We start from the raw sequence: 22995 nt of genomic DNA on the forward strand, positions 1-22995 counted from the left end.
TGGAAGCCGGTGATCTCCTTTATCCCACTCCAGACGTCTCTGCTATTGTTGTCCTCCAGTTTGTGCTCCAGTTTTCTTCTGTAGTTGTCCTTGCTCTCCCTGATGCTGCGCTTTAGCTCCCTTTGTACCCGTTTGAGTTCTGCTCTGTCCCGTGATCTAAAGGCTCTCTTCTTCTCGTTGAGAAGGGCCTTCAGGTCGCTTGTTACCCACGGTTTGTTATTTGGGTAACAGCGGACCTCTTTAGTGGGGATGGTGTTGTCTATGCAGAACCCAATGTACTCAGAGACACAGTCAGTCATGCCATCAATGTCCTCACCATGTGGCTCATACAGAGCATCCCAGTCTGTGGCCTCCAGCGCTCCACGCAGTGTTTCCATGGCCTCAGGAGTCCATTTCCTCACTGTCCTCACTTTGACTGGGTGCCGCTGAACCACAGGCTTGTATGATGGGGAGAGCAGGACTAGGTTGTGGTCTGATCTGCCCAGTGGTGGCAGGGCAGTGGAGCTGTATGCATCCTTAACATTTGCATACAGCAGGTCCAAAGTCTTATTGTCACGGGTGGCACATTTTACAAACTGGAAGAATGTTGGGAGTGTGGATGAGAGGGAAGCATGGTTAAAGTCACCTGTGATGACGATGAAGGCCCCGGGGTGTTGTGTTTGTAATCCTGCAGTTACAGTGTGGATGACGTCACACGCTGCTGCTGCGTTCCCAGATGGAGGAATATAAACAGTGATGGCGAAAACACTGGTAAACTCCCTCGGCAAATAATATGGACGAAGTCCGACTGCGACGAGCTCGATGTCCGGGTTGCATACACGCTGTTTGACGGTGACGTACCCGGAGTGACACCACCTGTTGTTCACGAGCACGGCGAGACCCCCTCCTTTCTTCTTGCCGGTCGCGGTGGTGTCTCTGTCGGCTCGAACCGTCTGGAAGCCGGGAATGGTGACGTTGGAGTCCGGTATCTGCTCGTGCAGCCACGTTTCCGTGAGACACACAATACTGGACTCCCTGTACTCCCTCTGCGTTCTGATGAGCGCTTCCAGTTCGTCCACTTTATTTGCCAGCGACCTCACGTTTCCAGTGATAACTGCAGGGATGAAGGGCTTAAACTTCCTCTTCGCCATCCTCCGTTTAAGCCCCGCTCTACAGCCCCGCCGTCTCTTCTTTAGTTCCTCCGGGATGGTGGGTCTCTCTCCGGCCAAGAGGGGGGTGTGCCTCAGGGCCATCAGCTGGTCGCGGGTGTAAACAATCCCGGCGTGTGTTGCCGGCATGCTTCCAGTGATCCGAAGAGACCGAAGTGCGGTTAAAAGTGATAAAAAGTGTCCAATCGGTTGCAAAAGCATCTCGTCTTTGTGCGGCACGAAGATGCACAGAGCAGTGCAAAAATAAATATAAAAAACAAACAGCAAACGTAATAAAAACACAAAAGACCGACAGTAATACACGGACCTGCTACGACAGGCTCCCGTTAGTACGGCGCCATATTGATGCAAGGGTTCCGTATCCTTTTTTTCTTTGATGAACAGTCTTTCCTGCTCTTTCCAAGATGTGTCTCCTCTGAAGCAGCAGCAACTGCACCATCTGCTGGCGGCAAAGAGAATCATCACCCTAATCCACAGTTTTGCTACTTTGTGACCATTGACACTCTGGAGTTCCTTCAACTGTTTTATTGTGCAGGGAAAATAAACTGAAGGTGTAATTTTGTCTACTCTGAAGCAGCAGCAACAGCGCCCTCTGCAAAGTAAAGTCTAAAAAGCTTACAGCACCTGGTATTCCCAGGCGGTCTCCCATCCAAGTACTAACCAGGCCCGACCCTGCTTAGCTTCCGAGATCGGACGAGATCGGGCGTGTTCAGGGTGGTATGGCCGTAAGCGATAGACTCCAGCCACAATACCTCCTTTATACATGTGAATCATCACCATCCTCAATTGTTCTGTTGCTTTGCGACCATGGAATCTTGAGGTGTGGGGGGGCGGGGGTTAAATTGTTCTGAAAAACAAGCTCAAGGTGCAATTTTGTCGTATCGTTGCAAGAAAAATATCATTACAATTTTCAAAAATTTCCTTCAGCAATATTGTCAGTGTTTCGTATCCAGTTGCTTCCTTGATGCAGAGTAAACTCCCTGCTCTTTCATCTCTCTCTGCAAATATGACATTTTGAAAATGATGTGTTAATAAAATATGAATAAAGTAGTGTTTTGACTACATATGTTCTTTTGAATGCTCACTTTCTTCCTTCAGTGATGATGCAAGGGTTCCGTATCCTTTTTTTCTTTGATGAACAGTCTTTCCTGCTCTTTCCAAGATGTGTCTCCTCTGAAGCAGCAGCAACTGCACCATCTGCTGGCGGCAAAGAGAATCATCACCCTAATCCACAGTTTTGCTACTTTGTGACCATTGACACTCTGGAGTTCCTTCAACTGTTTTATTGTGCAGGAAAAATAAACTGAAGGTGTCATTTTGTCCTAGTATTGCAAGCCCAAAAAAAATAATTTGAATTTTCAATCATATCCTTCATTAACTATGTCAGGGTTACATAAACTGTTTTTTCCTTGATGCTGAGTAAACTCACCGCTCTCTCCAAATATGACATTTTGAGACTGACATGTTGAAATGACACGGATAAAGTAGTGTTTTGACTACATATGGTCTTTTGAATGCTCACTTTCTTCCTTCAGTGATGATGCGAGGGTTCCATATCCTTTTTTTCTTTGATGAATAGTCTTTCCTGCTCTTTCCAAGATGTTTCTCCTCTGAAGCAGCAGCAACAGTGCCCTCTGCAATGTAAAGTCTAAAAAGCTTACAGCACCTGGTATTCCCAGGCGGTCTCCCATCCAAGTACTAACCAGGCCCGACCCTGCTTAGCTTCCGAGATCGGACGAGATCGGGCGTGTTCAGGGTGGTATGGCCGTAAGCGATAGACTCCAGCCACAATACCTCCTTTATACATGTGAATCATCACTCACTCGCAGTTTTGAATCTCTCTTCTGAAATCTCAAAGGACCCCTAGTAGCAAATTCTTTGCAAATAGATTTGGCTCCTCTCAGAAAACGGCTTATGGGACTCTGGTTGGTTATGGTGTATTTACCAGTGTCAGGCCCTGGGGATTCACTGTTCGTCAGTGTCTGTAGTGTAGTGGTTATCACCTTTTCTTAACACGTGAAAGGTCCTCAGCCTGAAACTGGGCAGAAACAACTTCTGTCTCAAAAAAATGTCTATTGCATTAGCCGGGAATCGAACCCGGGCCTCCCGCGTGGCAGGCGAGAATTCTACCACTGAACCACCAATGCATGATTTTTTATAAAGGGCACCCCTTTTTTTTTTTTTTCTGAAACTTTTCCAACTCAGATGGAAAGAAAGGTTGCTGCCATTCCTGTAATGTTCAACAGATACTGACACCCGCTTCTTGGCAGGTGTTTTATTGTGCTCTGGTGAGGTGCCAGGTAAGATAGGAGAAGGGTTTGTATTTCTTACTCAAGCCTGACATGGCAAGATTCATGCCTCTGCTTCAAAGCTACACCATAGCCCTGCGCCTTACGCATAGCCCTGCGCCTTACGCATAGCCCTGCGCCTTACGCATAGCCCTGCGCCTTACGCATAGCCCTGCGCCTTACGCATAGCCCTGCGCCTTACGCATAGCCCTGCGCCTTACGCATAGCCCTGCGCCTTACGCATAGCCCTGCGCCTTACGCATAGCCCTGCGCCTTACGCATAGCCCTGCGCCTTACGCATAGCCCTGCGCCTTACGCAAAGCCCTGCGTTCTGAAAAACAAGCTCCAGGTGCAACTTTGTTGTATCGTTGCAAGAAAAAAATCATTACAATTTTCAAAAATTTCCTTCAGCAATATTGTCAGTGTTTCGTATCCAGTTGCTTCCTTGATGCAGAGTAAACTCCCTGCTCTTTCATCTCTCTCTGCAAATATGACATTTTGAAAATGATATGTTAATAAAATATGAATAAAGTAGTGTTTTGACTACATATGTTCTTTTGAATGCTCACTTTCTTCCTTCAGTGATGATGCACAGTCTTTCCTGCTCTTTCCAAGATGTGTCTCCTCTGAAGCAGCAGCAACTGCACCATCTGCTGGCGGCAAAGAGAATCATCACCCTAATCCACAGTTTTGCTACTTTGTGACCATTGACACTCTGGAGTTCCTTCAACTGTTTTATTGTGCAGGGAAAATAAACTGAAGGTGTAATTTTGTCTCCTCTGAAGCAGCAGCAACAGCGCCCTCTGCAAAGAAAAGTCTAAAAAGCTTACAGCACCTGGTATTCCCAGGCGGTCTCCCATCCAAGTACTAACCAGGCCCGACCCTGCTTAGCTTCCGAGATCGGGCGTGTTCAGGGTGGTATGGCCGTAAGCGATAGACTCCAGCCACAATACCTCCTTTATACATGTGAATCATCACCATCCTCAATTGTTCTGTTGCTTTGCGACCATGGAATCTTGAGGTGTGGGGGGGCGGGGGTTAAATTGTTCTGAAAAACAAGCTCAAGGTGCAATTTTGTCGTATCGTTGCAAGAAAAATATCATTACAATTTTCAAAAATGACCTTCAGCAATATTGTCAGTGTTTCGTATCCAGTTGCTTCCTTGATGCAGAGTAAACTCCCTGCTCTTTCATCTCTCTCTGCAAATATGACATTTTGAAAATGATGTGTTAATAAAATATGAATAAAGTAGTGTTTTGACTACATATGGTCTTTTGAATGCTCACTTTCTTCCTTCAGTGATGATGCGAGGGTTCCGTATCCTTTTTCTCTTTGATGAACAGTCTTTCCTGCTCTTTCCAAGATGTGTCTCCTCTGAAGCAGAAGCAACTGCACCATCTGCTGGCGGCAAAGAGAATCATCACCCTAATCCAAACATTTTCCACTTTGTGACCATTGACACTCTGGAGTTCCTTCAACTGTTTTATTGTGCAGGGAAAATAAACTGAAGGTGTCATTTTGTCCTAGTATTGCAAGCCAAAAAAAAATAATTTGAATTTTCAATCATATCCTTCATTAACTATGTCAGGGTTACATAAACTGAAGGTGTAATTTTGTCTCCTCTGAAGCAGCAGCAACAGCGCCCTCTGCAAAGAAAAGTCTAAAAAGCTTACAGCACCTGGTATTCCCAGGCGGTCTCCCATCCAAGTACTAACCAGGCCCGACCCTGCTTAGCTTCCGAGATCGGACGAGATCGGGCGTGTTCAGGGTGGTATGGCCGTAAGCGATAGACTCCAGCCACAATACCTCCTTTATACATGTGAATCATCACCATCCTCAATTGTTCTGTTCCTTTGCGACCATGGAATCTTGAGGTGTGGGGGGGCGGGGGTTAAATTGTTCTGAAAAACAAGCTCAAGGTGCAATTTTGTCGTATCGTTGCAAGAAAAATATCATTACAATTTTCAAAAATTTCCTTCAGCAATATTGTCAGTGTTTCATATCCAGTTGTTTCCTTGATGCAGAGTAAACTCCCTGCTCTTTCATCTCTCTCTGCAAATATGACATTTTGAAAATGATGTGTTAATAAAATATGAATAAAGTAGTGTTTTGACTACATATGGTCTTTTGAATGCTCACTTTCTTCCTTCAGTGATGATAGATAGAGTACTTTATTCATCCCCGGAGGGAAATTAAGGAGTCACCTGGCTGGCTGTGATGTGCAGTCCAGACTGGAGGGTAGGGGATGTCAGTGGTGGGTTTGAGGGTGATGCAAAGAGGTGTGTGTTGCAGGAGGTGGTGGTGGTGGGGGACTGTGGGTGATGTGAGGATGTCCCGGGGGTGGAAGGTGTGAAAAAGTCTGTGGTGAAAGCCAGCGGAGGGGTGGGGGGAGATGGTGACGGGTGTGGTGTGGGGCAGAGGGTGGTGGGGGGAGGTGGGGGGTTGTTGCTCTGAGAAGCAGTAGAGGCAGTGGAGGCAGTGGAGGGTCCGCTGGGGGTGGGGGGGTTGTTGTTGAACCTATTGAAGAACGTGTTCAGCTCGTTCGCACGTCGTTCATTCCCCGTTGCTCCCTCACCTCTCCTCTGGAAGCCGGTGATCTCCTTTATCCCACTCCAGACGTCTCTGCTATTGTTGTCCTCCAGTTTGTGCTCCAGTTTTCTTCTGTAGTTGTCCTTGCTCTCCCTGATGCTGCGCTTTAGCTCCCTTTGTACCCGTTTGAGTTCTGCTCTGTCCCGTGATCTAAAGGCTCTCTTCTTCTCGTTGAGAAGGGCCTTCAGGTCGCTTGTTACCCACGGTTTGTTATTTGGGTAACAGCGGACCTCTTTAGTGGGGATGGTGTTGTCTATGCAGAACCCAATGTACTCAGAGACACAGTCAGTCATGCCATCAATGTCCTCACCATGTGGCTCATACAGAGCATCCCAGTCTGTGGCCTCCAGCGCTCCACGCAGTGTTTCCATGGCCTCAGGAGTCCATTTCCTCACTGTCCTCACTTTGACTGGGTGCCGCTGAACCACAGGCTTGTATGATGGGGAGAGCAGGACTAGGTTGTGGTCTGATCTGCCCAGTGGTGGCAGGGCAGTGGAGCTGTATGCATCCTTAACATTTGCATACAGCAGGTCCAAAGTCTTATTGTCACGGGTGGCACATTTTACAAACTGGAAGAATGTTGGGAGTGTGGATGAGAGGGAAGCATGGTTAAAGTCACCTGTGATGACGATGAAGGCCCCGGGGTGTTGTGTTTGTAATCCTGCAGTTACAGTGTGGATGACGTCACACGCTGCTGCTGCGTTCCCAGATGGAGGAATATAAACAGTGATGGCGAAAACACTGGTAAACTCCCTCGGCAAATAATATGGACGAAGTCCGACTGCGACGAGCTCGATGTCCGGGTTGCATACACGCTGTTTGACGGTGACGTACCCGGAGTGACACCACCTGTTGTTCACGAGCACGGCGAGACCCCCTCCTTTCTTCTTGCCGGTCGCGGTGGTGTCTCTGTCGGCTCGAACCGTCTGGAAGCCGGGAATGGTGACGTTGGAGTCCGGTATCTGCTCGTGCAGCCACGTTTCCGTGAGACACACAATACTGGACTCCCTGTACTCCCTCTGCGTTCTGATGAGCGCTTCCAGTTCGTCCACTTTATTTGCCAGCGACCTCACGTTTCCAGTGATAACTGCAGGGATGAAGGGCTTAAACTTCCTCTTCGCCATCCTCCGTTTAAGCCCCGCTCTACAGCCCCGCCGTCTCTTCTTTAGTTCCTCCGGGATGGTGGGTCTCTCTCCGGCCAAGAGGGGGGTGTGCCTCAGGGCCATCAGCTGGTCGCGGGTGTAAACAATCCCGGCGTGTGTTGCCGGCATGCTTCCAGTGATCCGAAGAGACCGAAGTGCGGTTAAAAGTGATAAAAAGTGTCCAATCGGTTGCAAAAGCATCTCGTCTTTGTGCGGCACGAAGATGCACAGAGCAGTGCAAAAATAAATATAAAAAACAAACAGCAAACGTAATAAAAACACAAAAGACCGACAGTAATACACGGACCTGCTACGACAGGCTCCCGTTAGTACGGCGCCATATTGATGCAAGGGTTCCGTATCCTTTTTTTCTTTGATGAACAGTCTTTCCTGCTCTTTCCAAGATGTGTCTCCTCTGAAGCAGCAGCAACTGCACCATCTGCTGGCGGCAAAGAGAATCATCACCCTAATCCACAGTTTTGCTACTTTGTGACCATTGACACTCTGGAGTTCCTTCAACTGTTTTATTGTGCAGGGAAAATAAACTGAAGGTGTAATTTTGTCTACTCTGAAGCAGCAGCAACAGCGCCCTCTGCAAAGTAAAGTCTAAAAAGCTTACAGCACCTGGTATTCCCAGGCGGTCTCCCATCCAAGTACTAACCAGGCCCGACCCTGCTTAGCTTCCGAGATCGGACGAGATCGGGCGTGTTCAGGGTGGTATGGCCGTAAGCGATAGACTCCAGCCACAATACCTCCTTTATACATGTGAACCATCACCATCCTCAATTGTTCTGTTGCTTTGCGACCATGGAATCTTGAGGTGTGGGGGGGCGGGGGTTAAATTGTTCTGAAAAACAAGCTCAAGGTGCAATTTTGTCGTATCGTTGCAAGAAAAATATCATTACAATTTTCAAAAATTTCCTTCAGCAATATTGTCAGTGTTTCGTATCCAGTTGCTTCCTTGATGCAGAGTAAACTCCCTGCTCTTTCATCTCTCTCTGCAAATATGACATTTTGAAAATGATGTGTTAATAAAATATGAATAAAGTAGTGTTTTGACTACATATGGTCTTTTGAATGCTCACTTTCTTCCTTCAGTGATGATGCAAGGGTTCCGTATCCTTTTTTTCTTTGATGAACAGTCTTTCCTGCTCTTTCCAAGATGTGTCTCCTCTGAAGCAGCAGCAACTGCACCATCTGCTGGCGGCAAAGAGAATCATCACCCTAATCCACAGTTTTGCTACTTTGTGACCATTGACACTCTGGAGTTCCTTCAACTGTTTTATTGTGCAGGAAAAATAAACTGAAGGTGTCATTTTGTCCTAGTATTGCAAGCCCAAAAAAAATAATTTGAATTTTCAATCATATCCTTCATTAACTATGTCAGGGTTACATAAACTGTTTTTTCCTTGATGCTGAGTAAACTCACCGCTCTCTCCAAATATGACATTTTGAGACTGACATGTTGAAATGACACGGATAAAGTAGTGTTGTGACTACATATGGTCTTTTGAATGCTCACTTTCTTCCTTCAGTGATGATGCGAGGGTTCCATATCCTTTTTTTCTTTGATGAATAGTCTTTCCTGCTCTTTCCAAGATGTTTCTCCTCTGAAGCAGCAGCAACAGTGCCCTCTGCAATGTAAAGTCTAAAAAGCTTACAGCACCTGGTATTCCCAGGCGGTCTCCCATCCAAGTACTAACCAGGCCCGACCCTGCTTAGCTTCCGAGATCGGACGAGATCGGGCGTGTTCAGGGTGGTATGGCCGTAAGCGATAGACTCCAGCCACAATACCTCCTTTATACATGTGAATCATCACTCACTCGCAGTTTTGAATCTCTCTTCTGAAATCTCAAAGGACCCCTAGTAGCAAATTCTTTGCAAATAGATTTGGCTCCTCTCAGAAAACGGCTTATGGGACTCTGGTTGGTTATGGTGTATTTACCAGTGTCAGGCCCTGGGGATTCACTGTTCGTCAGTGTCTGTAGTGTAGTGGTTATCACCTTTTCTTAACACGTGAAAGGTCCTCAGCCTGAAACTGGGCAGAAACAAGTTCTGTCTCAAAAAAATGTCTATTGCATTAGCCGGGAATCGAACCCGGGCCTCCCGCGCGGCCCTCGAGAAAAGTTTAGCTAAACCGACCTAAACGCTTTTTAACATGCATTTCAATGATAGTGCTGAACCACAGTGTGGATGTAATATTCTTTTGGCCACTCTTCCGGCTGTGGCGCTGTTCCGACTTTTTCTATAGACTCTCGGTCCTCCGATATTTTTTTTTTTTTCCTTCAGGCAAACCTCTAACGGCAGACGGTCATAAAAGCGTGCATATTCACTGTCTATTGTTGATGTCATTACGTGTTCTTACAGGGGCTGTGCATCATTCAAACATTCAAGTCATTTTCATTCGTCAAAGGTAAGACACGTTGTTTTATTTTCATAAAAGTTAGCCTGCTTTCTGATAACATTAGTTCGCTGCTGCTGCTTATTCGCTTGGTTGATGCGATAGAACTGCCCGGAATTAAGTTTGGGGTAATTATGGACTAAATAATGAATGAACATCATGCTATTTGTTGAGATTGTGTGTGGTTTTTAGGTTGTTGCTTAATATTATATATTCGTCAGCGCGGTATTGACAGTAATGTCGTGTCAGCAGTTGCCTAGCACCACTCGCAGGGTAACGCAGAAGATTTGTGGTGAAATAACACGTCAAAGTATGAATGGACATGATCGTTTTATATAGTTATTTGCATAGTTTTCATGACGTGGCGTTAAATAGTCTTGTCAGTCCGTTTATATCAATCTTTTGTTGATAAGTTAACTATAGCCTACCTCAGCATTGCTCACTTGCTAAGAGACTGACGCTACAAACGTGTGTTGAAATTACGTGATAACATGATTGTATTTCATATTTTTGTGTATCTGGTTTTGATGTCGTGATGTTAACTCATCTTTACACCATGGATCTGTTACTCCTAAGATGTCTGACTAGTTAGGCTACATATTGCATCAACTAAAACAGCTGTACTACTGAGGGATTGATACCATCTCTTTTTTTAAAATACAAATGTGATATTAATATGTTCAAATTCATTTGGCAGAACTAGTAGTGCCAGAGTAGACTTTCAGACAAGCAGTAGAGGTCTGCCTACCGTATTAATCAAGTGTAATAAGACTTTGATCTAGGCATTCACTTCTCCTACCCCCCCCCCCCCCCTCTCTCACACACACATAACTGCTCTCCAACTCCTGCTGCAAAGACCGTCCCACCCCCCTGTTGTTTTCGCGCCCACACACACACACTGTGAGTAGATAAGGATCAGAGAGGTGTGATAAACTATTGTCTTGACCCTATGAACTATTTCACTGCAAGCCCCCCCCCACACACACACGCACACACTGTACTTCCTCCCAGACTCAGAGGTGTGAGAAACTATTGCCTTTACCCTCTGAACTATTTGACTGAAGTTCATAGAAGATAACCCAAACTTATGTTTTTACTTTATGGTAGGTCAAGATGCAGAGGGCGGTGTTCTTCCCAGGTAAGCTCAGTGTTGTGTTCCGCAAGGGACCAGGTGGATTTCTCTTACAGGAACCCTCTGCAGAAGCCAGACGGATCAAGGATGACCCCACTCGTCAGGACAGGTCTGCCCTGAGAGAGGACCTCGTGCGGCAGAATGCCCTGGCTGCGGTTCGTCAGAGAGGGGGTGATGCCTCAGACAGGACGGAGGTGCTAGGAGACTACATCCTGCAGTTTGGCAAGTATAAAGGGAAGGCTTTCAGGTGGCTTTTGGAGAATGATGTTGGCTCTACATGTTACCTTGTCAAGGATATGCGTAAGGAGGAGGCTGCAGGTCGTTTCAGGCCCGAGGGGCATAGCAAGGATAGTCTACTGTCCTTTGTGAATTATGCTCTGAGTTTTGCAGAGATCCAGTCTCTCCTCGCCTACGAGGCCAGGGGAGAGGGTGTGGTGACAGCCACATCAGAGGACGACCAGCTGGTTGGCTTTGGCGACAGGGCCAAGAGCACCTGGAAGGAGGAAGAGACAAGACCCACAACCAGGCCCACAACCACAACCACACCCACAACCAACAGTCCGCCTCTGCAGATTCTGCCGCTTGGAACTGAAACAGGGACCAAACAGCCCTCACATTCACACGGGCTTCCCTGGAGTGGCAGGGAAATACATTTATTGCCCATCAAAGGTGTACAGAGATAAGGGCATGGCCAAGGAGATGAGCTGGCCCGAGTTTCAGCAGTCTCCTTTCTATGAGGCTGAGAGACAAAGAACTGTGGAAGAAAGGAAGAAATGATTTCCCTGTATACCCATTGTTTGTACCCATTTTATTTGATTTTATTTCATTATTGTTTATTTAATTATTGTTCTTAATGTTTCTTATTTGACTTGTGTATATGTCTCTAGACGTACAGGTTCTTTGTCTGTGTATATGTAAATAGACTACAAATTAATAGTTGTAAAACAAAGTGTACATATATTGTTTTTCTTTTCTTTTTTTCTTTTATTTATGTGTGAATGCATGAAAATGTACACACCAGAAACTAGTTTGGTTTGTTTGTTGTGTTCTTTTTTTTTTATTTCTTTATTTATTTTACAAATGTCTGAATGTATGAATGTGTGAAAGGTATATATGCCAGTATGTAGAAACTTGATCTTTTGTGCATAGTTTGGACTGTTTTGTTGTACAGATGTACTTAGTGCTCTGTTGTTAACAATCGTTTGGATGTAAATAAGTCAATGCTTCCGTCTAGTCTTCTGTATGAAAGTAAATAGATTGTAAACATGAAAAGGTTCATATGTTATTGGGTTATTATGTTAATTGTTCCGCATGGTTATATGTCTATAGATCATAGGTTCTTTAGACTTCTGTTGAGCTGAATATAGCTGTATAGTTTTTTCTTTCTTTTTTTTTTCTTTTACTTAATTTTTTTACTTACTTTAACATTATTGCATGACCAGAAACACCAGTTTTCTACTTGTCATATTAACCAGCACTGTATCTATCACTGTATACTCCCCCTCCCTATGTATGTACTGTGTCATTGTCATATCTAATTGTTGTCTTAAATTATCTATATTATTTCTAAAACTTTACTTACAGCCCAATTATTTCATTTGTCATATATACATTATTTCACATGTTCATAAATAAAACTGGAACTTTCTTTGAAATATTGCACACTGCCTTTTTGTCCTGCTTAAATAAAAACAATATAGTGGTCATAGTAGTCATGAGTCATAAGAATTAATTGTTAATCTCCACGTATTTTCAATGCTTTTTGCTCAGAAATATCACATTCAATAACAGCGCGATCGGGATGCGAACCCCGTCTTTTGGGGAATCGGAAATAAATAAATAAATGAACGGACCCAGAGAGAATGCTTCGATCCTATTGGCTTGCTGGACTGGTCCAGTATTCTCGACTGGCCCCCGCGTGGCAGGCGAGAATTCTACCACTGAACCACCAATGCATGATTTTTTATAAAGGGCACCCCTTTTTTTTTTTTTTCTGAAACTTTTCCAACTCAGATGGAAAGAAAGGTTGCTGCCATTCCTGTAATGTTCAACAGATACTGACACCCGCTTCTTGGCAGGTGTTTTATTGTGCTCTGGTGAGGTGCCAGGTAAGATAGGAGAAGGGTTTGTATTTCTTACTCAAGCCTGACATGGCAAGATTCATGCCTCTGCTTCAAAGCTACACCATAGCCCTGCGCCTTACGCATAGCCCTGCGCCTTACGCATAGCCCTGCGCCTTACGCATAGCCCTGCGCCTTACGCATAGCCCTGCGCCTTACGCATAGCCCTGCGCCTTACGCATAGCCCTGCGCCTTACGCATAGCCCTGCGCCTTACGCATAGCCCTGCGTTCTGAAAAACAAGCTCCAGGTGCAACTTTGTTGTATCGTTGCAAGAAAAAAATCATTACAATTTTCAAAAATTTCCTTCAGCAATATTGTCAGTGTTTCGTATCCAGTTGCTTCCTTGATGCAGAGTAAACTCCCTGCTCTTTCATCTCTCTCTGCAAATATGACATTTTGAAAATGATATGTTAATAAAATATGAATAAAGTAGTGTTTTGACTACATATGTTCTTTTGAATGCTCACTTTCTTCCTTCAGTGATGATGCAAGGGTTCTGTATCCTTTTTTTCTTTGATGAACAGTCTTTCCTGCTCTTTCCAAGATGTGTCTCCTCTGAAGCAGCAGCAACTGCACCATCTGCTGGCGGCAAAGAGAATCATCACCCTAATCCACAGTTTTGCTACTTTGTGACCATTGACACTCTGGAGTTCCTTCAACTGTTTTATTGTGCAGGGAAAATAAACTGAAGGTGTCATTTTGTCCTAGTATTGCAAGCCAAAAAAAAATAATTTGAATTTTCAATCATATCCTTCATTAACTATGTCAGGGTTACATAAACTGTTTTTTCCTTGATGCTGAGTAAACTCACTGCTCTCTCCAAATATGACATTTTGAGACTGACATGTTGAAATGACACGGATAAAGTAGTGTTTTGACTACATATGGTCTTTTGAATGCTCACTTTCTTCCTTCAGTGATGATGCGAGGGTTCCATATCCTTTTTTTCTTTGATGAACAGTCTTTCCTGCTCTTTCCAAGATGTGTCTCCTCTGAAGCAGCAGCAACAGCGCCCTCTGCTCTTTGCAATGTAAAGTCTAAAAAGCTTACAGCACCTGGTATTCCCAGGCGGTCTCCCATCCAAGTACTAACCAGGCCCGACCCTGCTTAGCTTCCGAGATCGGACGAGATCGGGCGTGTTCAGGGTGGTATGGCCGTAAGCGATAGACTCCAGCCACAATACCTCCTTTATACATGTGAATCATCACCATCCTCAATTGTTCTGTTGCTTTGCGACCATGGAATCTTGAGGTGTGGGGGGGCGGGGGTTAAATTGTTCTGAAAAACAAGCTCAAGGTGCAATTTTGTCGTATCGTTGCAAGAAAAATATCATTACAATTTTCAAAAATTTCCTTCAGCAATATTGTCAGTGTTTCGTATCCAGTTGCTTCCTTGATGCAGAGTAAACTCCCTGCTCTTTCATCTCTCTCTGCAAATATGACATTTTGAAAATGATGTGTTAATAAAATATGAATAAAGTAGTGTTTTGACTACATATGTTCTTTTGAATGCTCACTTTCTTCCTTCAGTGATGATGCAAGGGTTCCGTATCCTTTTTTTCTTTGATGAACAGTCTTTCCTGCTCTTTCCAAGATGTGTCTCCTCTGAAGCAGCAGCAACTGCACCATCTGCTGGCGGCAAAGAGAATCATCACCCTAATCCAAACATTTTCCACTTTGTGACCATTGACACTCTGGAGTTCCTTCAACTGTTTTATTGTGCAGGGAAAATAAACTGAAGGTGTCATTTTGTCCTAGTATTGCAAGCCAAAAAAAAATAATTTGAATTTTCAATCATATCCTTCATTAACTATGTCAGGGTTACATAAACTGTTTTTTCCTTGATGCTGAGTAAACTCACCGCTCTCTCCAAATATGACATTTTGAGACTGACATGTTGAAATGACACGGATAAAGTAGTGTTTTGACTACATATGGTCTTTTGAATGCTCACTTTCTTCCTTCAGTGATGATGCGAGGGTTCCATATCCTTTTTTTCTTTGATGAATAGTCTTTCCTGCTCTTTCCAAGATGTTTCTCCTCTGAAGCAGCAGCAACAGTGCCCTCTGCTCTTTGCAATGTAAAGTCTAAAAAGCTTACAGAACCTGGTATTCCCAGGCGGTCTCCCATCCAAGTACTAACCAGGCCCGACCCTGCTTAGCTTCCGAGATCGGACGAGATCGGGCGTGTTCAGGGTGGTATGGCCGTAAGCGATAGACTCCAGCCACAATACCTCCTTTATACATGTGAATCATCACCATCCTCAATTGTTCTGTTCCTTTGCGACCATGGAATCTTGAGGTGTGGGGGGGCGGGGGTTAAATTGTTCTGAAAAACAAGCTCAAGGTGCAATTTTGTCGTATCGTTGCAAGAAAAATATCATTACAATTTTCAAAAATTTCCTTCAGCAATATTGTCAGTGTTTCATATCCAGTTGTTTCCTTGATGCAGAGTAAACTCCCTGCTCTTTCATCTCTCTCTGCAAATATGACATTTTGAAAATGATGTGTTAATAAAATATGAATAAAGTAGTGTTTTGACTACATATGGTCTTTTGAATGCTCACTTTCTTCCTTCAGTGATGATAGATAGAGTACTTTATTCATCCCCGGAGGGAAATTAAGGAGTCACCTGGCTGGCTGTGATGTGCAGTCCAGACTGGAGGGTAGGGGATGTCAGTGGTGGGTTTGAGGGTGATGCAAAGAGGTGTGTGTTGCAGGAGGTGGTGGTGGTGGGGGACTGTGGGTGATGTGAGGATGTCCCGGGGGTGGAAGGTGTGAAAAAGTCTGTGGTGAAAGCCAGCGGAGGGGTGGGGGGAGATGGTGACGGGTGTGGTGTGGGGCAGAGGGTGGTGGGGGGAGGTGGGGGGTTGTTGCTCTGAGAAGCAGTAGAGGCAGTGGAGGCAGTGGAGGGTCCGCTGGGGGTGGGGGGGTTGTTGTTGAACCTATTGAAGAACGTGTTCAGCTCGTTCGCACGTCGTTCATTCCCCGTTGCTCCCTCACCTCTCCTCTGGAAGCCGGTGATCTCCTTTATCCCACTCCAGACGTCTCTGCTATTGTTGTCCTCCAGTTTGTGCTCCAGTTTTCTTCTGTAGTTGTCCTTGCTCTCCCTGATGCTGCGCTTTAGCTCCCTTTGTACCCGTTTGAGTTCTGCTCTGTCCCGTGATCTAAAGGCTCTCTTCTTCTCGTTGAGAAGGGCCTTCAGGTCGCTTGTTACCCACGGTTTGTTATTTGGGTAACAGCGGACCTCTTTAGTGGGGATGGTGTTGTCTATGCAGAACCCAATGTACTCAGAGACACAGTCAGTCATGCCATCAATGTCCTCACCATGTGGCTCATACAGAGCATCCCAGTCTGTGGCCTCCAGCGCTCCACGCAGTGTTTCCATGGCCTCAGGAGTCCATTTCCTCACTGTCCTCACTTTGACTGGGTGCCGCTGAACCACAGGCTTGTATGATGGGGAGAGCAGGACTAGGTTGTGGTCTGATCTGCCCAGTGGTGGCAGGGCAGTGGAGCTGTATGCATCCTTAACATTTGCATACAGCAGGTCCAAAGTCTTATTGTCACGGGTGGCACATTTTACAAACTGGAAGAATGTTGGGAGTGTGGATGAGAGGGAAGCATGGTTAAAGTCACCTGTGATGACGATGAAGGCCCCGGGGTGTTGTGTTTGTAATCCTGCAGTTACAGTGTGGATGACGTCACACGCTGCTGCTGCGTTCCCAGATGGAGGAATATAAACAGTGATGGCGAAAACACTGGTAAACTCCCTCGGCAAATAATATGGACGAAGTCCGACTGCGACGAGCTCGATGTCCGGGTTGCATACACGCTGTTTGACGGTGACGTACCCGGAGTGACACCACCTGTTGTTCACGAGCACGGCGAGACCCCCTCCTTTCTTCTTGCCGGTCGCGGTGGTGTCTCTGTCGGCTCGAACCGTCTGGAAGCCGGGAATGGTGACGTTGGAGTCCGGTATCTGCTCGTGCAGCCACGTTTCCGTGAGACACACAATACTGGACTCCCTGTACTCCCTCTGCGTTCTGATGAGCGCTTCCAGTTCGTCCACTTTATTTGCCAGCGACCTCACGTTTCCAGTGATAACTGCAGGGATGAAGGGCTTAAACTTCCTCTTCGCCATCCTCCGTTTAAGCCCCGCTCTACAGCCCCGCCGTCTCTTCTTTAGTTCCTCCGGGATGGTGGGTCTCTCTCCGGCCAAGAGGGGGGTGTGCCTCAGGGCCATCAGCTGGTCGCGGGTGTAAACAATCCCGGCGTGTGTTGCCGGCATGCTTCCAGTGATCCGAAGAGACCGAAGTGCGGTTAAAAGTGATAAAAAGTGTCCAATCGGTTGCAAAAGCATCTCGTCTTTGTGCGGCACGAAGATGCACAGAGCAGTGCAAAAATAAATATAAAAAACAAACAGCAAACGTAATAAAAACACAAAAGACCGACAGTAATACACGGACCTGCTACGACAGGCTCCCGTTAGTACGGCGCCATATTGATGCAAGGGTTCCGTATCCTTTTTTTCTTTGATGAACAGTCTTTCCTGCTCTTTCCAAGATGTGTCTCCTCTGAAGCAGCAGCAACTGCACCATCTGCTGGCGGCAAAGAGAATCATCACCCTAATCCACAGTTTTGCTACTTTGTGACCATTGACACTCTGGAGTTCCTTCAACTGTTTTATTGTGCAGGGAAAATAAACTGAAGGTGTAATTTTGTCTACTCTGAAGCAGCAGCAACAGCGCCCTCTGCAAAGTAAAGTCTAAAAAGCTTACAGCACCTGGTATTCCCAGGCGGTCTCCCATCCAAGTACTAACCAGGCCCGACCCTGCTTAGCTTCCGAGATCGGACGAGATCGGGCGTGTTCAGGGTGGTATGGCCGTAAGCGATAGACTCCAGCCACAATACCTCCTTTATACATGTGAACCATCACCATCCTCAATTGTTCTGTTGCTTTGCGACCATGGAATCTTGAGGTGTGGGGGGGCGGGGGTTAAATTGTTCTGAAAAACAAGCTCAAGGTGCAATTTTGTCGTATCGTTGCAAGAAAAATATCATTACAATTTTCAAAAATTTCCTTCAGCAATATTGTCAGTGTTTCGTATCCAGTTGCTTCCTTGATGCAGAGTAAACTCCCTGCTCTTTCATCTCTCTCTGCAAATATGACATTTTGAAAATGATGTGTTAATAAAATATGAATAAAGTAGTGTTTTGACTACATATGTTCTTTTGAATGCTCACTTTCTTCCTTCAGTGATGATGCAAGGGTTCCGTATCCTTTTTTTCTTTGATGAACAGTCTTTCCTGCTCTTTCCAAGATGTGTCTCCTCTGAAGCAGCAGCAACTGCACCATCTGCTGGCGGCAAAGAGAATCATCACCCTAATCCACAGTTTTGCTACTTTGTGACCATTGACACTCTGGAGTTCCTTCAACTGTTTTATTGTGCAGGAAAAATAAACTGAAGGTGTCATTTTGTCCTAGTATTGCAAGCCCAAAAAAAATAATTTGAATTTTCAATCATATCCTTCATTAACTATGTCAGGGTTACATAAACTGTTTTTTCCTTGATGCTGAGTAAACTCACCGCTCTCTCCAAATATGACATTTTGAGACTGACATGTTGAAATGACACGGATAAAGTAGTGTTTTGACTACATATGGTCTTTTGAATGCTCACTTTCTTCCTTCAGTGATGATGCGAGGGTTCCATATCCTTTTTTTCTTTGATGAATAGTCTTTCCTGCTCTTTCCAAGATGTTTCTCCTCTGAAGCAGCAGCAACAGTGCCCTCTGCAATGTAAAGTCTAAAAAGCTTACAGCACCTGGTATTCCCAGGCGGTCTCCCATCCAAGTACTAACCAGGCCCGACCCTGCTTAGCTTCCGAGATCGGACGAGATCGGGCGTGTTCAGGGTGGTATGGCCGTAAGCGATAGACTCCAGCCACAATACCTCCTTTATACATGTGAATCATCACTCACTCGCAGTTTTGAATCTCTCTTCTGAAATCTCAAAGGACCCCTAGTAGCAAATTCTTTGCAAATAGATTTGGCTCCTCTCAGAAAACGGCTTATGGGACTCTGGTTGGTTATGGTGTATTTACCAGTGTCAGGCCCTGGGGATTCACTGTTCGTCAGTGTCTGTAGTGTAGTGGTTATCACCTTTTCTTAACACGTGAAAGGTCCTCAGCCTGAAACTGGGCAGAAACAACTTCTGTCTCAAAAAAATGTCTATTGCATTAGCCGGGAATCGAACCCGGGCCTCCCGCGCGGCCCTCGAGAAAAGTTTAGCTAAACCGACCTAAACGCTTTTTAACATGCATTTCAATGATAGTGCTGAACCACAGTGTGGATGTAATATTCTTTTGGCCACTCTTCCGGCTGTGGCGCTGTTCCGACTTTTTCTATAGACTCTCGGTCCTCCGATATTTTTTTTTTTTTCCTTCAGGCAAACCTCTAACGGCAGACGGTCATAAAAGCGTGCATATTCACTGTCTATTGTTGATGTCATTACGTGTTCTTACAGGGGCTGTGCATCATTCAAACATTCAAGTCATTTTCATTCGTCAAAGGTAAGACACGTTGTTTTATTTTCATAAAAGTTAGCCTGCTTTCTGATAACATTAGTTCGCTGCTGCTGCTTATTCGCTTGGTTGATGCGATAGAACTGCCCGGAATTAAGTTTGGGGTAATTATGGACTAAATAATGAATGAACATCATGCTATTTGTTGAGATTGTGTGTGGTTTTTAGGTTGTTGCTTAATATTATATATTCGTCAGCGCGGTATTGACAGTAATGTCGTGTCAGCAGTTGCCTAGCACCACTCGCAGGGTAACGCAGAAGATTTGTGGTGAAATAACACGTCAAAGTATGAATGGACATGATCGTTTTATATAGTTATTTGCATAGTTTTCATGACGTGGCGTTAAATAGTCTTGTCAGTCCGTTTATATCAATCTTTTGTTGATAAGTTAACTATAGCCTACCTCAGCATTGCTCACTTGCTAAGAGACTGACGCTACAAACGTGTGTTGAAATTACGTGATAACATGATTGTATTTCATATTTTTGTGTATCTGGTTTTGATGTCGTGATGTTAACTCATCTTTACACCATGGATCTGTTACTCCTAAGATGTCTGACTAATTAGGCTACATATTGCATCAACTAAAACAGCTGTACTACTGAGGGATTGATACCATCTCTTTTTTTAAAATACAAATGTGATATTAATATGTTCAAATTCATTTGGCAGAACTAGTAGTGCCAGAGTAGACTTTCAGACAAGCAGTAGAGGTCTGCCTACCGTATTAATCAAGTGTAATAAGACTTTGATCTAGGCATTCACTTCTCCTACCCCCCCCCCCCCTCTCTCACACACACATAACTGCTCTCCAACTCCTGCTGCAAAGACCGTCCCACCCCCCTGTTGTTTTCGCGCCCACACACACACACTGTGAGTAGATAAGGATCAGAGAGGTGTGATAAACTATTGTCTTGACCCTATGAACTATTTCACTGCAAGCCCCCCCCCACACACACACGCACACACTGTACTTCCTCCCAGACTCAGAGGTGTGAGAAACTATTGCCTTTACCCTCTGAACTATTTGACTGAAGTTCATAGAAGATAACCCAAACTTATGTTTTTACTTTATGGTAGGTCAAGATGCAGAGGGCGGTGTTCTTCCCAGGTAAGCTCAGTGTTGTGTTCCGCAAGGGACCAGGTGGATTTCTCTTACAGGAACCCTCTGCAGAAGCCAGACGGATCAAGGATGACCCCACTCGTCAGGACAGGTCTGCCCTGAGAGAGGACCTCGTGCGGCAGAATGCCCTGGCTGCGGTTCGTCAGAGAGGGGGTGATGCCTCAGACAGGACGGAGGTGCTAGGAGACTACATCCTGCAGTTTGGCAAGTATAAAGGGAAGGCTTTCAGGTGGCTTTTGGAGAATGATGTTGGCTCTACATGTTACCTTGTCAAGGATATGCGTAAGGAGGAGGCTGCAGGTCGTTTCAGGCCCGAGGGGCATAGCAAGGATAGTCTACTGTCCTTTGTGAATTATGCTCTGAGTTTTGCAGAGATCCAGTCTCTCCTTGCCTACGAGGCCAGGGGAGAGGGTGTGGTGACAGCCACATCAGAGGACGACCAGCTGGTTGGCTTTGGCGACAGGGCCAAGAGCACCTGGAAGGAGGAAGAGACAAGACCCACAACCAGGCCCACAACCACAACCACACCCACAACCAACAGTCCGCCTCTGCAGATTCTGCCGCTTGGAACTGAAACAGGGACCAAACAGCCCTCACATTCACACGGGCTTCCCTGGAGTGGCAGGGAAATACATTTATTGCCCATCAAAGGTGTACAGAGATAAGGGCATGGCCAAGGAGATGAGCTGGCCCGAGTTTCAGCAGTCTCCTTTCTATGAGGCTGAGAGACAAAGAACTGTGGAAGAAAGGAAGAAATGATTTCCCTGTATACCCATTGTTTGTACCCATTTTATTTGATTTTATTTCATTATTGTTTATTTAATTATTGTTCTTAATGTTTCTTATTTGACTTGTGTATATGTCTCTAGACGTACAGGTTCTTTGTCTGTGTATATGTAAATAGACTACAAATTAATAGTTGTAAAACAAAGTGTACATATATTGTTTTTCTTTTCTTTTTTTCTTTTATTTATGTGTGAATGCATGAAAATGTACACACCAGAAACTAGTTTGGTTTGTTTGTTGTGTTCTTTTTTTTTTATTTCTTTATTTATTTTACAAATGTCTGAATGTATGAATGTGTGAAAGGTATATATGCCAGTATGTAGAAACTTGATCTTTTGTGCATAGTTTGGACTGTTTTGTTGTACAGATGTACTTAGTGCTCTGTTGTTAACAATCGTTTGGATGTAAATAAGTCAATGCTTCCGTCTAGTCTTCTGTATGAAAGTAAATAGATTGTAAACATGAAAAGGTTCATATGTTATTGGGTTATTATGTTAATTGTTCCGCATGGTTATATGTCTATAGATCATAGGTTCTTTAGACTTCTGTTGAGCTGAATATAGCTGTATAGTTTTTTCTTTCTTTTTTTTTTCTTTTACTTAATTTTTTTACTTACTTTAACATTATTGCATGACCAGAAACACCAGTTTTCTACTTGTCATATTAACCAGCACTGTATCTATCACTGTATACTCCCCCTCCCTATGTATGTACTGTGTCATTGTCATATCTAATTGTTGTCTTAAATTATCTATATTATTTCTAAAACTTTACTTACAGCCCAATTATTTCATTTGTCATATATACATTATTTCACATGTTCATAAATAAAACTGGAACTTTCTTTGAAATATTGCACACTGCCTTTTTGTCCTGCTTAAATAAAAACAATATAGTGGTCATAGTAGTCATGAGTCATAAGAATTAATTGTTAATCTCCACGTATTTTCAATGCTTTTTGCTCAGAAATATCACATTCAATAACAGCGCGATCGGGATGCGAACCCCGTCTTTTGGGGAATCGGAAATAAATAAATAAATGAACGGACCCAGAGAGAATGCTTCGATCCTATTGGCTTGCTGGACTGGTCCAGTATTCTCGACTGGCCCCCGCGCGGCCTTCGAGAAAAGTTTAGCTAAACCGACCTAAACGCTTTTTAACATGCATTTCAATGATAGTGCTGAACCACAGTGTGGATGTAATATTCTTTTGACCACTCTTCCGGCTGTGGCGCTGTTCCGACTTTTTCTATAGACTCTCGGTCCTCCGATATTTTTTTTTTTTCCTTCAGGCAAACCTCTAACGGCAGACGGTCATAAAAGCGTGCATATTCACTGTCTATTGTTGATGTCATTACGTGTTCTTACAGGGGCTGTGCATCATTCAAACATTCAAGTCATTTTCATTCGTCAAAGGTAAGACACGTTGTTTTATTTTCATAAAAGTTAGCCTGCTTTCTGATAACATTAGTTCGCTGCTGCTGCTTATTCGCTTGGTTGATGCGATAGAACTGCCCGGAATTAAGTTTGGGGTAATTATGGACTAAATAATGAATGAACATCATGCTATTTGTTGAGATTGTGTGTGGTTTTTAGGTTGTTGCTTAATATTATATATTCGTCAGCGCGGTATTGACAGTAATGTCATGTCAGCAGTTGCTTAGCACCACTCGCAGGGTAA

General features: G+C 44.6%; 10 non-coding genes and 1 pseudogene across 10 annotated transcripts; all 11 read right to left on the minus strand.

Moving 5' to 3' along the window:
- Positions 1 to 1760: 1760 nt before the first annotated feature.
- On the minus strand, positions 1761 to 1879 carry LOC138409349 (5S ribosomal RNA). Its single transcript, XR_011242669.1, has one exon. It is a non-coding gene; the product is annotated as a 5S ribosomal RNA (ribosomal RNA).
- A 923-nt stretch (positions 1880 to 2802) lies between these two features.
- Positions 2803 to 2921, minus strand: LOC138409360 (5S ribosomal RNA). Its single transcript, XR_011242676.1, has one exon. It is a non-coding gene; the product is annotated as a 5S ribosomal RNA (ribosomal RNA).
- Positions 2922 to 3224: 303 nt separating this feature from the next.
- On the minus strand, positions 3225 to 3295 carry trnag-gcc (transfer RNA glycine (anticodon GCC)). Its single transcript has one exon. It is a non-coding gene; the product is annotated as a tRNA-Gly (tRNA).
- A 964-nt stretch (positions 3296 to 4259) lies between these two features.
- LOC138409393 (5S ribosomal RNA) lies at positions 4260 to 4368 on the minus strand (annotated as a pseudogene).
- Positions 4369 to 5102: 734 nt separating this feature from the next.
- Positions 5103 to 5221, minus strand: LOC138409371 (5S ribosomal RNA). The gene has a single exon (XR_011242683.1). It is a non-coding gene; the product is annotated as a 5S ribosomal RNA (ribosomal RNA).
- A 2558-nt stretch (positions 5222 to 7779) lies between these two features.
- LOC138409383 (5S ribosomal RNA) lies at positions 7780 to 7898 on the minus strand. Its single transcript, XR_011242685.1, has one exon. It is a non-coding gene; the product is annotated as a 5S ribosomal RNA (ribosomal RNA).
- Positions 7899 to 8821: 923 nt separating this feature from the next.
- On the minus strand, positions 8822 to 8940 carry LOC138409394 (5S ribosomal RNA). The gene has a single exon (XR_011242686.1). It is a non-coding gene; the product is annotated as a 5S ribosomal RNA (ribosomal RNA).
- A 4925-nt stretch (positions 8941 to 13865) lies between these two features.
- LOC138409405 (5S ribosomal RNA) lies at positions 13866 to 13984 on the minus strand. Its single transcript, XR_011242689.1, has one exon. It is a non-coding gene; the product is annotated as a 5S ribosomal RNA (ribosomal RNA).
- A 930-nt stretch (positions 13985 to 14914) lies between these two features.
- Positions 14915 to 15033, minus strand: LOC138408662 (5S ribosomal RNA). Its single transcript, XR_011241981.1, has one exon. It is a non-coding gene; the product is annotated as a 5S ribosomal RNA (ribosomal RNA).
- Positions 15034 to 17591: 2558 nt separating this feature from the next.
- On the minus strand, positions 17592 to 17710 carry LOC138409416 (5S ribosomal RNA). Its single transcript, XR_011242690.1, has one exon. It is a non-coding gene; the product is annotated as a 5S ribosomal RNA (ribosomal RNA).
- A 923-nt stretch (positions 17711 to 18633) lies between these two features.
- LOC138409427 (5S ribosomal RNA) lies at positions 18634 to 18752 on the minus strand. The gene has a single exon (XR_011242691.1). It is a non-coding gene; the product is annotated as a 5S ribosomal RNA (ribosomal RNA).
- Between the last annotated feature and the right edge of the window lie 4243 nt (positions 18753 to 22995).

The sequence above is a fragment of the Paralichthys olivaceus genome, chromosome 5 (genome assembly GCF_024713975.1).
Source record: "Paralichthys olivaceus isolate ysfri-2021 chromosome 5, ASM2471397v2, whole genome shotgun sequence".
Lineage (NCBI taxonomy): Eukaryota > Metazoa > Chordata > Actinopteri > Pleuronectiformes > Paralichthyidae > Paralichthys > Paralichthys olivaceus.